Genomic DNA, 16,491 nt, shown 5'->3' on the forward strand with positions numbered 1-16,491 from the left:
AACTTAAATTTAAAGTAAAATGAACTATAGAGAAGTAAATTGTCTGTAAAATGGATATAATAATATCTGTCTCATAGGGTGGATCCGAGGATTTGAAAACCTGCCACAAAATAAATGCTACATAAGTATTTAGGGTTTTTTTTCCCCCAACTATAATAGGTAGGAATGAAACGTTTTGCACAATACAATCGACAAAGTACAAATAAATATGTAGTAAGTGAGAAGCTAGCACTTTAACTGAGAAAATGTAATGAAGGAAAATGAATTTAGTTGAGTCTTCAAGAGGGGGTTGGAGTTTGGAAGGGAAAAATAATGGTGAGGAGAGGAATACATCCAAAGGATAACAAATAAGATGGACATGTAAAGCATAAAAGCTTAGAAATTTTTTTGACAGCCACTAAATGGACTAGTATGTCAAGAACTTAGGTGAAAGGTTAGGGACACTGCTAATGATTTTCAGTGCCCAGTTAATTGTTGTGACTATTTAGAAGACTATAAAAAGTGAAATTTTTGAGCAAATTATAAGTATGAATAAAATTCTGTTTTATGAACATTAACCTGTGAACCACTGAAATTGAAAGAAACTGGAAGCAAAATTTTCCATTTCTTGTTCCTGCCTCATACTAATCTATCTTTCCAGAGACTGTTCAAAGTGATGTCCCTAGACCAGTAGCATCAGCATCACCTAGAGACTTACTGGAAATGTAGATTCCTGGGCTCCACCCCTGACCTTCTGAACTAGAAACTTTGTGGGCCCCAGCAGCCTTTGTTTTAATAAGCCCTCCAGGAATAGATTCTGATTCACATTCAAATTTGAGAATTACTGCTATAGTGTTTCTTTTGACTGGAGCATTTAGCCCATTTACATTCAGAGTGATTATTGATAGATATGAATTTAATGCCATTGTGTGACCTGTAAAGTCATTGTTTCTGGAGATTTTCTTTCTAATCATTGTTTTTGGTTTTGTCTTTCCTGCTCAAAGAGTCCCCTTTAATATTTCTTACAGAGCTGGCTTAGGGGTCATGAACTCCCTTAGTTTTTGTCTGGCAAACTCTATCTTTCCTTCTATCCTGGATAGATTTTCTGGGTTTTTTTTCCCCCAACTACAATAGCTGGAATGGATAAAGTATTTTCTGGATAAAGTCTTCTTGGCTGCATATTTTTCCCATTCAGCACACTGAATATATCATGCCACTCCCTTTGGAGAGGTGTGCTGTTAACCTTATTTGTCTTCCCTTGTGGGTTAGGGATTGCTTTTCCCTTGCAACTTTCAGGATTCTTTCCTTATCTCTGTGTTTTGCAAATTTTACAATGAAATGTGTCTGTGTTGCCTGGCTTTTGTTGATTTTGATGGGAATTCTCAGTGCCTCCTGGATTTGGATGTCTATTTCTATCTCCACATTAGGGAAGTTGTTAGCTATAGTGTTTCTGTAACACGTTTTTCTTCTGGAGCAAACATCCTTCGGGAATATCCTAAAGCAATCCTCCTCTCTACCTCTCAAGAGTGAGATTGCTGTCTACTAACATCGTTCCAGACTATCTCTGACCAAATGAGTCAGCACCCCAAGAGAGGAAAACTTTTCCTTTCTGCACTTTCAAGTTTTTTGGCTGGTCTCATAATTAAGTTGACACAAGACAGGTTAACAAGAGAAAAAACAAAAAACAAATTTTACTTTTGTATGTGCTCAGAAGGATATAAAACTCAAAGAACTGACCAAAGCAGGCAGCTTTTATACCTTTTAGACAAAGAAACAATTTGTGAAGTGCTGATAAGACAAAGAAGTTTGAGCTTGGTGTAGCAAGTTAATGAAATAACAGTATTTCTTTTTTAAAAAAAATTTTTAATGCTTATTTATTTTTGAGACAGAGAGAGACAGAGCATGAATGGGGGAGGGTCAGAGAGAGGGCGACACAGAATCTGAAACAGGCTCCAGGCTCCGAGCTGTCAGCACAGAGCCCGACGCAGGGCTCGAACTCACGGACTGCGAGATCGTGACCTGAGCCGAAGTCGGCTGCTCAACCGACTGAGCCACCCAGGTGCCCCTAACAGTATTTCTTTACACGGCTTCTCCACCCTGAGTTCATATCTGTGGTAGTCAGGATGCCTTCTACCCTCCAGGAGGACACCTTTCACATGGGGGAATTTATTTCCTGATTTTAGGCAAAGGACGGTCGGAGTGTTCCTTTTCTAGGGGCTATTTCTTAAGCAACTTTAATTCAAAATAATCAATATGCCAGAGTAGCATATTTTGGGGTAGTCTGCCCTGAACCCAATCAGTATTGAACTGTGCTATGTTGATATATGGATTAGATTGTTTTTAATTTTTTTCAGAAAATCTTGAATGCAAAGGTCCTTCGTTTGTTTTACATGTGGAATTCCTCAGCACTGTGTCTATTTGACTAGAAGAGACAATGATAATTAACAATAATAATAAATATTAATGTAATACTAATATCAGTATTATTTACTATTATTATTCCTCAGGAAAAAACCTCACAGGGTTTCAGAAATGGTTATTGGTTAATATTTTGTTTTCATAAAAATTGTTTCAAGAGTCCTTTCCCATTACTCATGAAATTCTGGAATTGCTAATGAAAATACATATAAAACTACAGCAAAATCATGGCTCAAAATAATTAGAGCTTGGATAATGAGAAGGGGACTATGGTCAACACAAAATGGTCCTGAGTAGCTATTAACTAAGAAAGATCAATGTAATGGCCAAATACAGAACCTATTTGTGATTTTCTGAGGACCCTGGATCTTTTTAAATAAACAGATGGGAGGTTGAAAGAAACAGAATAAACTGACAAAGGAGTGAACTTATGGTGTTGGGAAAACAAATAAAGTTTTCCGCCATAAGATGGCCAATGGGACTAAAACAAGCTCTGGTCTCTAGCTTAGAGACCCCTCTTCCCAGTTCTTCTTGCCCTGTTTGCCATAGGCACGAAAACCTGCCGCAGATATGGAAGCTTACAACCATCAATTAACGCTCTCCCCTTCATTCAGAGCTCAGATCTTTGGAGAAACGGTCTCCTCTGAGCCCAGTCGTGTTAAATAAATCCCCAACCACCAAGATCTCTGGTGCCACTTGGTTTTTCTGCCAGGGTTCCAGTCTGGTTCCGTAACAATGGTGGAGGAGGTCATCAAGAGGATGTGACCACTGGTAGACCTGTGAGCTACACTCAGGCAATCAGAGGCTTCTCAACTTCTCCTTGACCTTGGAATGTATGTTCTACACACCATTCCCAAAGAGGGAGCCATCTTCAAGGATACAGTCTTGAAGGAGTAATGTGTTGTTGAAACCAACTGAATGGGAGTGACACCTTGAACTACACAAAGCAACGTCATGGAGTGGCATGGCTGTAATAAACGCGGGATATTTTGCAGACATAGGAAAATCACATAAAAGCACAGTGTCCTATGTATATAATCCATTCGTGCTTCAAGACGTTTTTATTTTGCTACCCAAACACAAATCTATTCCATAACTAATGCATTGACTATGTAAACAAGTTAACAGAGACTCAAGTTAGTTTTAAATATATAAGCATAAATTATGTGTATTTCAGCTTGCCTATCCAGCTGTCTTCTCAGGGAGATATATGGAAATTTGTAGTTCTGGTTTTTTGAGAACACTGATCTCCTGGATGTTTAAAAGAATGAACATGGTAACTCCTAAATCCCACCTTACCTCAAACTCTGTGTGTCTTCTTCAACAACATCTCCTCCCAATGACTTCTCTTTTGCTTACAGTGGTATCCCTATTCCTCTCAAACTTGGAATCCCTAAACTTTTTTTTTATGTTTATTTATCTATTTGGGTGAGTGAGAGAGAGAGAGAGAGAGAGAGAGAGAGAGACTGCACATGCAACCTGGGGAGGAGCAGAGAGAGGGAGAGAGAGAAGGAGAGAAGGAGAGAAGGAGAGAGGGAGAGAGGGAGAGAGGGAGAGAGGGAGAGAGGGAGCGCGCGTGCCAGAATACCAAGTAGGCTCTGCACTGTCAGCAAGAAGCCTGACATAGGGCTGGAACTCATGAACTGTGAGATCATGACCTGAGCCAAAATCTAGAGTCAGAGGCTTAACCAACTGAGCCACCCAGGTGCCCCTCAAAGCCATTTTTAATCACTCTCTGTCTTCTACCCTAACCTTCGGCCTGTCAGAGCCTCCTGTTTCTGAAAGCTTACAGTTTCCTTAAAGCTACTTTCTAGCTGTGCCTACGGTTATTCCTACCAGTTGTATTAAATATTTACTGGAATCCAGCCAATTTTGTTGTACTTATTACAGTTTTATTTTTTAATTTAAAAATTACATAAAACAATGAAATATGAATGTGAAAAAGACACATTGCCCTTATGAAAATTAAATTTAATGCTTTGCACATACCCCGCCCCCACACCAAATGCCAGTATCATACTGTTTTGAGGACTATAGCTTTATAGTGTAACTTGAAATCATTAAGTTTAATGCTTCCTGCTTTGTTTTTCTTTCTTAGGATTTCTTTGACTACTATGTTTTGTGCTCCTGTATAAAATTTACAGGTGTATTTTCTACTTCTGTAAAAAACATCATTGAAATCCCGATAGAGATTGTATTAAATGTATGAATGGTTTTGGTAGAATTAACATTTTTACCATATTGAGGCTTCCAATCCATGAACCTAAGATACCTTCCCATATGCATCTTCAATTTCTTTCATCAATGTCTTACAGTTTTTAGAGTAGAGATCTTCCACCTCCATAGTTAATTCCCTGTTATTATGCTATTTTAAATAAGATTGATTTCTTTCTTTTTCAGAAAATTCACTGTTAGTGTATAGGAATGCACCTGACTTCTGTATGTTAATTTTGTATCCTGCAACTTGATTACATCTAGCAGTTTTGGGGCCATTTGTAAAGGGAGACACTTTTGCTTCTTTCTTTCCAATTCTGATACTTTTTTTTTCTTGCCTGACTGCTCCAGCTAGGACTTCTAGTACTATGCTGACTAGGAGTGGTGAGGGTAGACATCCTGTCTTGCTCCTAGCCTTACAGGAAAACTTCCAATCTTTTACCACTGAGTAAGATGATAGCTGTGGACTTGTCATATATGGCCTTTATCAAGTTGAGATATCTTCCTCTACGCCTAATTTAAGAGTTTTTATCATGGAGGGATTCTGCATTTGTGAAATACTTCCTTGCATCTATTCAAATGAGCATGAGGAAAAAAAATTGTAAATCATTTATCCGATAAAGGATTATATCCAGAATAACATAAAGAACTCCTACAACTCAATAGGAAAAAAATTTTAAGGGCAAAGGACCTGAATAGATCTTTCTCCAAGGAAGATTTACAAAAGCCCAACAGGTACATGAAAAAATGCTCAACATCACTAGTCATTGGGGAAATGTGAATTACTACCACAATGAGAAATCACCTCACATCTCTTAGAATGGTCATTATCAAAAAGACAAGATATAACAAATGCTGGCATAGATGTGGAGAAACAGGAACCCTTGTGGACTGTTGGTGGGGGGATTGTCAACGGTACAGCCACTATGGAGAATAGTATGGAGGATCCTCAAAAAATGTAAACTACTGAGCTACCTGGGTGGCTCAGTCTTTTAAGCATGGGACTTCAGCTCAGGTCATGATCTCACAGTTCGTGAGTTCAAGCCCCATATGGGGCTCTGTGCTGACACCTCAGAGCCTGGAGCCTGCTTCACATTCTGTCTCCCTTTCGCTCTGCCCCTCCCCAACCTGTGCTCTCTCTATATATATATAAAAAAAAAATAAAATAAAAACATTAAAAAATGTTTTTAAATTTAAACTACCATATAATCCAGCAGTTCCACTTCTGGGAATATATACAAAGGAAATGAAAACCCTAACTCAAAAAGATATCTGCACCCTCCTCCCCCGGTTCATATCATTATTTATAATAGCCAAGACATGGAAACAACCTAAGTATCCACAGATGGGGCAATAAAGAAGTTGTGGTAGATTAGACAGATATTAGATAGATAGATAGATAGATAGGAAGGAAGGAAGGAAGGAAGGAAGGAAGGAAGGAAGGAAGGAAGGAAACAGTAATATCCATATTGGAATACTATTCATCCATAAAAACAAGGAAATCCATTTGTGACAACATAGATGGACCTTTCACCTCAAGTGAAATAAGTCAGAGTAAAGACAAATGTTATATGATCTCACTTGTATATATACTCTTAAAACAATTTTTTTTAAAAACTCAAACTCATAGAAAAATAGATCAGACTTGAGGTTACCAAAGGCAGACACTGGGGGAGGGGGACTTGGAGGAAGGTAGTCAAAAGGTACAAACTTCCAGTTATAAGATAAGTAAATACTAGGATGTAATGTATACCATGATGACTATACCTAACACTGCTGTGTGCTGTATGTAGCCAAGTTATTAAGAGAGTAAATCCTAATAGTTCTCATCACAAAGTTCTTTTCTTTATTCTTTTCTTTTTTTTTTAAATTTTTTAACGTTTGATTTATTTTTGAGACACGGAGAGACAGAGCATGAACAGGGGAGGGTCAGAGAGAGGGAGACACAGAATCTGAAACAGGCTCCAGGCTCTGAGCTGTCAGCATAGAGCCCGACGCAGGGCTCGAACTCACGGACGGAGAGATCATGACCTGAGCCGAAGTCGGCCGCTCAACTGACTGAGCCACCCAGGTGCCCCTTTTCTTTTCTTTTTATTTCATTTATGTGAGAAGGTGGATGTTAGCTGAACCTACTGTAGGAATCATTCACACTGTAAATTAAACCATCATGCTATACAGTTGAAATATATACAGTATGCATGTCTATTTCTCACTAAAATCGGGAGGTAAAAAAAAAGAAAAAAATTAGTTGCTCAAAAAACAACCAACAGACAGATCTACTCTTCAATTAGGTGGGAGACAGTTGTAAAAGACTGGAAAAATCATAACAATCTGGAAAGACTGTTCACATGGTGTATCTTAATAAATGTGTTTAATATCTCATTAAAGTTAAAGAAACAAAATAAGAATTGTGATGTTTAATTAATATGTACTGGCTGGAAATAACAGAAATTCTACTTGAAAGGCAAAATAATAATGGAATTATTATTCTAACTAGCTGGAAGTCTTGAAGTAGAAAAGTTCCAGGGCTGTTTAATACAACAACTTAATCAAATCATCCTTTTTCCACCTTTCTATCCAACCGTTTACAGATTATTGGAACACTTCCTTCATTGAATCAAAGTGGCTGAAGCAGCTCAAGCAGCTCACCCTCATTAATCAATAGCCAAAGGCTGGAAAGCTACCCTGGGATAGCCCCTGTTTCTTAACCCTTTACGAACAAGGACATCTTTCAAAGAAGTTCTCTAGGTTTCTTTGTGTCTCATTAGCCAGGAGCTGGTTAAGTACCTAGCACCATGTGCTGATAAGGAAGAAAATCACCCAATTCATTTGGGAAAGGGGAGAACACTAGGGGGAAAAAATTAAGAAGCTCCTGACAGCATGGAGAAGGAGAGTAACTGTTGGACAGGAATTCCACAGTATGTGCACCAGGTAGAATACACATCATGGGTTAAAAAAGAGATGACAATGAGCACTCATACTGAAAGGAAGCTCTTTGCCCTACATAAAAAGATTGGTAAATGAATATGCATTCATACGTACTCACTTAAAAATAAAAATGTTTGACTTACATATGCCCTGTCTTAACCCATCTACTGATCCTGAACAAAGCACCTAAGTCTCTAATATTCTTACTGTACTCAATGATAGTTTTTAGTGTAGGGAACACAGTCTCACATAGAGTATACAGTAAGTAGGTATTAAAAAAGTGATGATTTTACATATTTGCTACAACAGGAACTCAGTCAGTACTTATTGATTTACTACAGATGGGAAATGTTCTATGTGACTGTTAAGTGGCTTGCCCCTACTTTGAAATCATATCTAGTGCCAAACAAATTTCTGTTCTACTTCAGATGTTCAAGACTTTTTTTTTTTGCCTTTACGATGATTATTCCTGTTAATAATTGTGAAAACAAACAGTGGCAGGAAAGTACTGTGTGTTTCCAAACGATCTACTTTTCACCCCTGGGGACAGGGAGAAACCACCATTCCCAATACCCTGGCATCCAGAAAAAGGCTCATGAAAAGGATGTCAACAGAAAACACTGGCCTTCACTCTAGCCTGGGCTCCAAAAATCTTCTGGGATTTTGTGCAAATACCTGTTCACTCCTTCTTTCTCCCCATGTCATCTACAGATTGGAAGCAGAGGATCAATGGAAGACTCAAAGGCCCAAGGGCCAGACAGTATCACCATGTGCCAAATATCCTGTCAGAATATCCTCTTTTATTTTTCAGTCCACGAGATGCCGTGGTCATTACAGCACTTAGCACCTACACACGTATACAATACAAAACCAGGAATGGCTATAGCCACAATTGTGAAGTACAGGATACTGGTTTTTAGCACATGTCTTTCCACTCACTTTTCTGAGAATTTGCCTTCCCTCCAACTTTTAATGTCTTACTTTGTGTATTTCACTTCAGACACCTAGAAACATTTATGTTGCTATGCTGAAAAAAGAATCCATGTGATATTTACAACCATTCTAAATTATAAAGAACTTAATTTGGTTGCACTTTTCCATGTGCATTTGCATTTTAAAAGGCCTACAGAAAGACCACAATGCTTGCACCTAGAGAATGAATCACTAATGGTTGAATTTCAATAATCAGAAAAAGAAAAAAATATTACTATGCAAATTATACCATATAGGAAATAGCCTACTTCAATTAGAATTCCAGCCCTGAACAGAAATTAAGTTCACATTTTGATAAATTTCCCAAAATAACAACTAAGAAAAGGCAGTTGTTCTATTTACATCTCTTTCTCTACATGGTTCTCAATGCACACTTATTTATAGTATACTAACTAAAATTCTTTAAAACTGGGAAGTTTTTATTGTATTTATTGTTATATCTCATGAATTTTAAAATGTCCAAAATAGAGAAAGATAATTAAGGAAAGATTGCATACGATTTAATTGTGCAAATGAACAATATTCACTAACTGTGTAATGAACTTAGAATTGCTTTACTTATATTCAGACATGTTTATATCAATGTCAATTTTCTCCATTTTAGATTGTAAGCAATTTCAGGACAAGAATTTATACTTTATACATGTTGTGTGGTATCATGTATCAATTCCTTTTAGGATTGATTCTTACCATTTAGAATATGTGGTAAATTTTACACATGTAGTGAGGTTAAAATTCATACCCCACAATTAAGATGTTGTTGGGGAGGAAAATAATCCCTCTACCCTTAGACACACTAGAAGAATTAAACTGGCATGAGATGGATTAACAGAAGAAGATCAAATTTAATTAAGTACATGCCAGGAATCCACATAGCCAGGCAAAATGAGATATGTATGTCATCTTGAACTAAGGAGAAGAGGGTAGGGGTCTGAGACTTCAAAAGGAAGGAAAGCAATTCATGAGAAGATGAAAAAGACTAAATGTCTAGTCAACAAATGTTTGCTGGGCCATCCAGAAACAAGGGGACATAGAGAGGAATTTTAACAAAGAGACTTTGCTAAGTTCCTCCCTTGTCTACCACACCTAGTTCCTATTATGCTGTCATCATCTATAGTGATAGTTTTCTTCCTGGAGTAGTACTCTACAGTCTTTCAGGCATTAAGTGTGGAGATCAAAGTTTCTTCCTGAGTCTTTTGGGCCTTGGTTGTTTTTAGCTTGAAATAATCTGTATGCCAAAGCAGTGCATCTTGGAGTGACTTGCCCTTGGCCCCCACAATGTCACAAAACAAATACAAAAAATGTAGCTCTTCTACTTCTCTAAGCTTCAACAACTTCCTGGTGGAACCTCATCCCTGCTGATGGAATGTGGGGGGAGCAGAAGAGAAGAGGATTGAAGACTTAAATTTAAAATCAAAGTTAATTCAGTCTCTTCTAATGTCAAATAACATTGTTTGAGTACATACTCCATCAACTCAAAATTCAAATTTTCTTTAATGTTGATTCTCCTCTCCGAATGTCTTCCTGCTCCGTATTCCTTCAGAATTGGTGTCTGGTTCCATGGGACTGTTGGGACATTTTCACGGTACTGTGGGAGATGAGTAGCTGGTGGATTCTGACTCCCTCTGCCTTGAAGTTGATGAAAAATGTCCCTCTTCTTCCGGATAGAGGTAGCCCCATGCCAGAGCACATGGCTGGGATCTCAGTCTTGACTTGTCACCTAACCTGGCACCTTTGTGCAAATTTACCACAGTAGATAGCAGTAATAAACATCTCTCATTAGTTGAAAAATTACTTGTAAAAAGAGGTCCTCAGAACAATTTTCAAACATCCAGTTGTCAATCTGCTTAAGAGGCAATTTATGACGGCCAAGTGTTACAAAACAATAAAGCTGATTTTATTTTCATATTGTCCTGAGAAGGGAGGAGAGGGACATGGTATATGTCAATTACAAGTATTTGTCTGATGTTTTGTACATGGTTGACTTAGAAAGTGAAATTCCTAGATCTGATTTTGTTAAGTTTAGTTTGGCTTTCTTTAGATTCACTGCTGGACATGGTCCACAAGTTTGGGGCTCTTCTTGATTATGCCACTCCTGTGGAATTAGCTTGCTGACTTTTGCCTTCAAACTCATTATCTCAAGGCTGCAATATGGCTGCTGTAGCCCTAGTAATCACTTTCTCGCTCTCGACAGGAAGAAAGAGATAAAAGGAGAAAGGACAATGCCAGATGGGACGATCACTTTTACTAGGCAACTAAAGTTTTTTTCCAGAAAGTCTCCAGCTGAGTTCCCCTTACATCTCATTGGCCAGAATGGAGTCGCCTAGCTACCCTTAGTTGCTTTTCAAACTTTACCCTGGAGAACAGGTAAGGGAGAAAAGAGTTCAGGTGGGCTATTTAATTAGCTAGCCAACATTGTAGTCAAATAAATGGAAGATTTTAACATAAAACCAACAGTTTAGAAGATTTAGGACAGAAATGAGAAAACATATGGAAAATGAGATATCTGTCTTTAAATACTATATTTGAAAGGCTGCCATGTGGAAGAAAGCTCAAATGTTGTATGAAGCTCCCTGAAGCAGAAACAATAGGGGGAAGTTAGACATCACAGATGTTGGCTCAATATGCAAGAATTTTCTAATGATTAGAACTATTCAAGAGGAAATGGGATTTTTATAAAGTAGAGAGCACCCTATTACTTCACAACCGTTTCTCAAAAATATATTCAAGAAATTCCTCTAATGGATCTCTTCCAAGCTTAAGATTATAGGTTTTAATTGACTACAATTAAAGTACACAATAGATAAAATAATTGCTTGATGTATGTTTACTCTATCTTTGACACTGCATTTTATGCTTTACATGCATAATCTCATTTTCTACCACAACAACTCTATGAGATAAGCACTATCATTTCTCCCATGTGAAGAAACTAAGACATAAATGAGTAATATACTTTGCTCAAGGTCACAAAGCTGAGGTGGGAGCCTAAGTAATATGATTTCAGAAGTCATACTCCTTCTGACAACAATCTCTTGGATTTAAAGCCAATCCCACAATTTTGAGAAAGTAAGAAATAAAATACAAATCCCTCATTTAGCTAAATGGCAGATTTGTACCTCACTCACTTCCAGTTACCTATAATAATAAAGCCAAGTCTTTGAATACTCCATTCTGGCATACTAACTAACATCCCTATCTTCATTTTCATAGCTCCACTTAGATCATCGTTCTTCTAGAACCCAAACAATTAGAGATTCTGTCCTGGTGGGTTAACTTGACTTCTCCTCAGTGTTTTCCTCTTGGAAAATCGTCCTGTGGGAATGACTGTCCCTCACTGTTTCTGTGTAATTACTTTGGAGTAAAGATCTTGACCAAGGAAAATATTTTCAGAGAAGAATGCAGCTCCCAGAGTAACCTGGGAATAGGTTCAACAACCTGGCTGTTCCCTCTCCCAATTTCAAATGCCCACCATGGCTGAAACAAGGTAGATACTGACTGAAACACTGGAAAACGAGGAATGAATTCATAGACATTAATTGCCACGGCTTTTTTTTGAACCCATAGCCTCACACATATAAACCTTCTAATCATTTTTTCTTGACTATACACTAGCGTAGAAATAATAGACTATTCTGCACACCTTTGGTAAAAACAAAACTACTTGTTTTCCTACAATAGGGTTAATTCTGTAGTATCACTAGAGAATAATTCTACACCAAGAACTACCATGCTGGGATCATGTAAGCAAAACAGATAATGTAGGATGCCCACCTGAAAACTGACGCCCTCCTGAAAGCTGGACCCAATCTTCCACAACCACATGCACGAACATTAGAAGAACTCCATGTTCAGAAACTAAGAAGTAAACATAGTTTTTTAAATTTCTAAATAAGAGGTAAAGGTTAAAATGAAGACAATGCCAAACAGATTCCCTAAGTTTAACAAGAGATCAGTAAGAACAGAAGACTGGCATTCCCAAAATATAAAAGAGTTCGACCAAATGCCTCACAACAAGATGGAAAGCAACCATAACGCAGCCACATCTCTTGAATTCAACAGTATTTGATGGTAACAATGCCCCTCTTCTAACACTGATACCACTGACATCCCCAATATGTCCATATATTTCGCTATTACATTTGAATATTTCTGAAAATAAGTATACTGAAAGAGAAATGCATTCTTGGAGGAGGAAGCTTATCCTTATGACTTACAGCAACGATTATAGATGTCAAACTCATATCCTTAAAATAAGTACAGGAAAAATTATGGATAGTGTTATTTAGAAATGAATACCAATGTGAATGCATAAAAATATAGTTGTTGGATCATTCTGCTTTTTGGCATCAGAAAGGAACACAAAATGAACTGAACATGTAGTTTATTTCTGCAAGATTGCAATAAAATTTAAAAAATAAATTTGCCAACTGATGATGTGGTTTAAAAGTCAGTGCTTAAATGCCAACCAAAATCAAGTGCCCTTGACACTTAAGACAGGCTCACATGTTCTCTAGTTTCTGGGTGCAATACCAACAAAGTAGATGAAGCACTTCAAGGACACCTAAGATCCTAAAAACATTCAGGTTGACAGCTGAGAAATTATGGCGAACCCATGGTTTTAATGTACAGCCATCAGAAATAAGGTGTTTCACATAGAATAAAAACTGTCTCCTATCAGTTATGCAAATACAACAGGTTGTATCTAGGGATTCAAGCAAAGAAACAACTATTTATGTGCATAAAATGGAAAGGTCTGTAGATTATGAATCCATCTCTACAGTGACATCCTCAACCTTAGAATTTTCAAGCTGTTAGCAAACTTCTGGTACAACCTCAACTTTCAGACATTAAGGAAACTGGTTAGCCAAAGAAGCCAAGTGAATTATTTAAGGTTAGCCATCTGATTGATGACAAATCTAGAATGAGATACAGTCCAATTTGCCAATGTTTCTCTTACCCATGAGGGAGACTTTTTCCCCCAATCACAGAATGGGAACAGGAGGCGGGTAGGGGAAGGGCTAATTAATTTCCCTTCAACATCACCATCATTCTAATCCACAATACAATAGAGCGTTGCTAGTACAAAGAGGAACATAAAAAGGTAAAAGGTGTAATATCTCTCCTCAAGAAGATTATATTTTAATTGGGGAACTGATGATTCCATGGAGGGAAAATATTGCTTTCTTAGAGATTAGAAGGCTACAGTCTTTAACAATGCGGAACACCCTAAGATCTCAAGTCTCCTCTCCCTCCTAGCTTTCAATGACACTGATTCTATTGTATCTGCTGCTTTAATCCTTCTTTATTTCTTAAACATACTTTTGTTGTAAAATGTTATAGTACAAAAGAATAAGAAATAATCAATCTTATAACAAATATCTTTTTCTGCCATGCATCTCAAGATTCAGAAGTTTCTTATGATATTCTTCCTATGATCCTTCCCAGAGGTTTTGTATATAACTTTTTGTCATCATTATATATACATATATGTACACAGTATATGGTTTAGTTTTATATATTTTGGACTTTACAAATGGTAATGCTTTATTTATATACTTCTATGATTAGTATATTTATTCAACTTTATGTTTTCAAGATTCAACCATGTCTGCCAGTGAACTATACAGCTCACTTATTTCCCTGTTGTGTGTAATTATGTTGTTTGAATATGACACAGGGCATATGTTCATCTTAGAATGGGCTTTTAAGTAGGCTCTGTTTCAGTGTTTTACTTTTTTTAATTTTACTTTTACAAACAATGGTCACTATTTTAGAGATAGACTGTTGCACATATACAGGAATACCTTTTGGGGGTGTGCAATGTAATATGATAATGTTTTCCTAAATGGTTATGCCCATATATTCCCATAATCAGTGAGTAAGAGTTCCTATATCTCAGTATCCTTCGGTTCTCTGTAGCATCTGAGTTTTTAAATTTTGTCTACCTAGTTAGTGTGAATTGTATCATGGTGTGGTTTTAATTTGCATTTCCCAGTTTATTGATATTGAGCATCTTTTTATATGCTTATTAGCCATTCAGGTTTTCTCTTCTATGGAATGCAAGTTCATGCCTTTCACCCGTTTTTCTATTTGGTTGTTTTTCATTTGTTTTATTGATTTGTAGCAACGTTATTCTCAAAATTAATGATTCATTGACTATATGTGCTGTAAATACCTTCTCCCAGATTATAACTTGCCTTTACAGTTTTCTACATTGTCTTTTGATAAATGGAATGTTCAATTTTAATGTAATTATATTTATCATCTTTTCACTTATGGTTAGTGATTTTTGTGTCTTGTTTATGAAATCTTTCCCTACGATGAAGTCATGAGAAAGGTGACCCATTCCTCAGACCCTATTTAATTCTAGTTCTTTTTTTAAAAAAATTTTTTAACGTTTATTTGTTTTTGAGACAGAGAAAGAGCATGAACGGGGGAGGGTCAGAGAGAGAGGGAGACACAGAATCCAAAGCAGGCTCCAGGCTCTGAGCTGTCAGCACAGAGCCTGACGCGGGGCTCGAACTCACAGACCGCGAGATCATGACCTGAGCCGAAGTCGGACGCTTAACCGACTGGGCCACCCAGGTGCCCCTAATTCTAGTTCTTATTAAGCCCTGCCAAATGCAACAGCATTCCAAATAACCTGTGACTCCGCCAAACTCTGTTCCTAAATCTATATGCCGAACTGTAGCTAGCTGTATGTCTCACACAATACAACCCAGGAAGGAACCTTTCCTACCTGGCTGGTCCTAGGTCTTTTGCCCCCTCAGATTCATACCTTCCCTTCCCTCCTAGATCTGAATGGTAGGTGAGGTGACAGCTGACTCCTTAAGAGCATTCTCCAGGCTTCTGCTGTTTTTCTGTTGGGAAACAGTGGCCAGAGAGCGGAGGACTCTTTTTCCCCCTAACCCTGCCCTAATGACTTAGCAACTCAGGCAACAGCTGCATTCCCTCCCAGCCAAGTCAGGCTCAAATGGACCCAGCTTCCACCGGTAATTCTGGGTCACCGGGACCCAGCAACATCACTGCTTTCCTTTGTGCCTTCAACCGAGGGGACGCATGGCTTCCTGCTATGACGCGTATCTATCTTACTATCCCTTGTTAGGCTTTCAACTCCTCCATTACCACTGGAGATTGAGTGCCTCCTGATGGAAATACTTGAAATGTGTTCTGGGTTTGGACACCAAGTGATGCTGTCCTCATAATCCACATTCTAATCTTCTCACATTTCTTCTAAGACCCTTCAGAACTCAGCCTTGTTTCCCTCTCCAACTTTATCCTCTGCCCTTACAGTTTGTGATACAGAAAAGCCAAACTTCATCTGGTTTTTTGGTTCTAACTAATTCCTTGGCTGCTCTGCCTGGAAGATGACACCTCTACCACCACCACCACTATCCCACCTTTTCTCATCTTGGGAAAACTGCTCACTCTTCAAAGCTCTGCTCACGCCATTGTAAATCCATCTCTAGACGTCAATCAAAGAGAAGTAATCAATTCTTCTTCTATAAGAACACATAAGTGCTGTTCTGAATTATACAGGGAGGAGGAGGAGTTATAGCATAACAGTTAAGCACATTGACGCTTGATCCAGGTTTTCACTGGTTCAAATCCCAGCTCTTCTGTTAAGAGCTATACCGTCTCCAGGTAGTTACCTGACCTCTGTGAACTTCACCTTGGTATTTCAGAAAATGCTGAAAATAACAGTACATACTTTATGAATTGCTATCAGCATGTAATGAGCTAACACATTCAGGCATTAAACAAATGGCTACCTGTTTGTACATTGTCTTGTATTTTTGGTTTAAATGCCCCTGCACATTTTTATGAGTATATCCATGCGCTCCTTGAGAATAGGGACCACAGTCTTTTGTTTTCTTGCTCTTTTGCTTAGCAGCCCTTTAACTTGGTGCTTTGCCTTTCACCTAATGAATGTTCTATAAATATTTGTTGAACAGT

The sequence above is a fragment of the Prionailurus bengalensis genome, chromosome C2 (genome assembly GCF_016509475.1).
Source record: "Prionailurus bengalensis isolate Pbe53 chromosome C2, Fcat_Pben_1.1_paternal_pri, whole genome shotgun sequence".
Lineage (NCBI taxonomy): Eukaryota > Metazoa > Chordata > Mammalia > Carnivora > Felidae > Prionailurus > Prionailurus bengalensis.